The 950-nt window shown below is 40.2% G+C and overlaps 1 protein-coding gene across 1 annotated transcript in view; it reads right to left on the bottom strand.

Annotated features, from left to right (window-relative positions):
* asip2 (agouti signaling protein 2) overlaps window positions 1-12 on the bottom strand; it is a 4,565-nt gene extending 4,553 nt beyond the window's left edge. The window contains 1 exon segment of the mRNA NM_001098654.1: window positions 1-12. This exon segment is cut by the window's left edge and continues 241 nt beyond it. The gene's annotated coding sequence lies outside the window, so the exon portion shown is untranslated.
* Window positions 13-950: the final 938 nt, after the last annotated feature.

The following is a 950-nucleotide window of genomic DNA, read 5'->3' as shown; positions in this document are numbered from 1 at the left end:
CATTTAAGAAGCAGGAATTATCCTCACACGCACGCAACACACCCCTTTTTATCCGTGCAGTGGGGCGACGCGCACGTTTTACCACGGAGACAGATTCATTCTGTTAAGAGACATTATATTGTTTATTGTACTGAGTTGTGATGTGTAATTTTCAGTTATAGTTTTGTTGACTAGGAACTGACATTGTCATCTGCTTATTGAATTTTGGTCACGCCCATGTTGAGCTTGTCATTTTTTTCCTCTTGTTCCGTTCCCGATGATCTCACAGGAAGACGTGTATGTTCTTGTCAGTCTCAAATAAATATTTCCGGTTGGGTAAAAAAAGGGGTGCTGTCTCATCCTTTCATCATACCTAACCCTTCCCTTCCCTTTCCTACTCTTCTCTACCCCAGCTTACTCTACCCTACGCTATCATACCCCACTCTACTGTAGCATAACCAACACTACTCTACCAACCCTACAAGACACTACCCTAATCTAGACTATCAATCAATCAATCAATCACTCAATTAGTCAAGATGTACAGATCATGTACATTACTACCTTACTCTACCAGACTCTACCCTAACCTAGACTACCCTGTGTATCCTTCATAATTGACAAGTTTCTTAATGAAACTCTTACATCACACAGTCTTCAATACCTTATTGAAGCAGTTCTTCCTGAACCTTCACATGCCTGCAGCATGTTGCTCCACCTAACAGACCTCATGGCTTCAAGCCTCCAGGTTTTTTGTGCATATGTCAGACATGGGGCCCCAAGAAGAGTTATTTTGACTCAGATTTAGATAATTGCACTCAGCAGACTTCCCATTTAGACTTTTGTGGAGCTTGTTTACAATAATATCAGCACTGGCTTCTAATTTTATTTCATCAAGAAACGTCTCCAAGAATAGGTTAAATACAGTTTGGAGATAGTAATAAAGTGGTGGAAGTATTAAATGTGTTTTG

The sequence above is a fragment of the Takifugu rubripes genome, unplaced genomic scaffold, assembly GCF_901000725.2.
Source record: "Takifugu rubripes unplaced genomic scaffold, fTakRub1.2, whole genome shotgun sequence".
NCBI lineage: Eukaryota > Metazoa > Chordata > Actinopteri > Tetraodontiformes > Tetraodontidae > Takifugu > Takifugu rubripes.
Note: the sequence above shows the minus strand (reverse complement) of the source record. Positions and strands in the feature narration are given on the sequence as shown.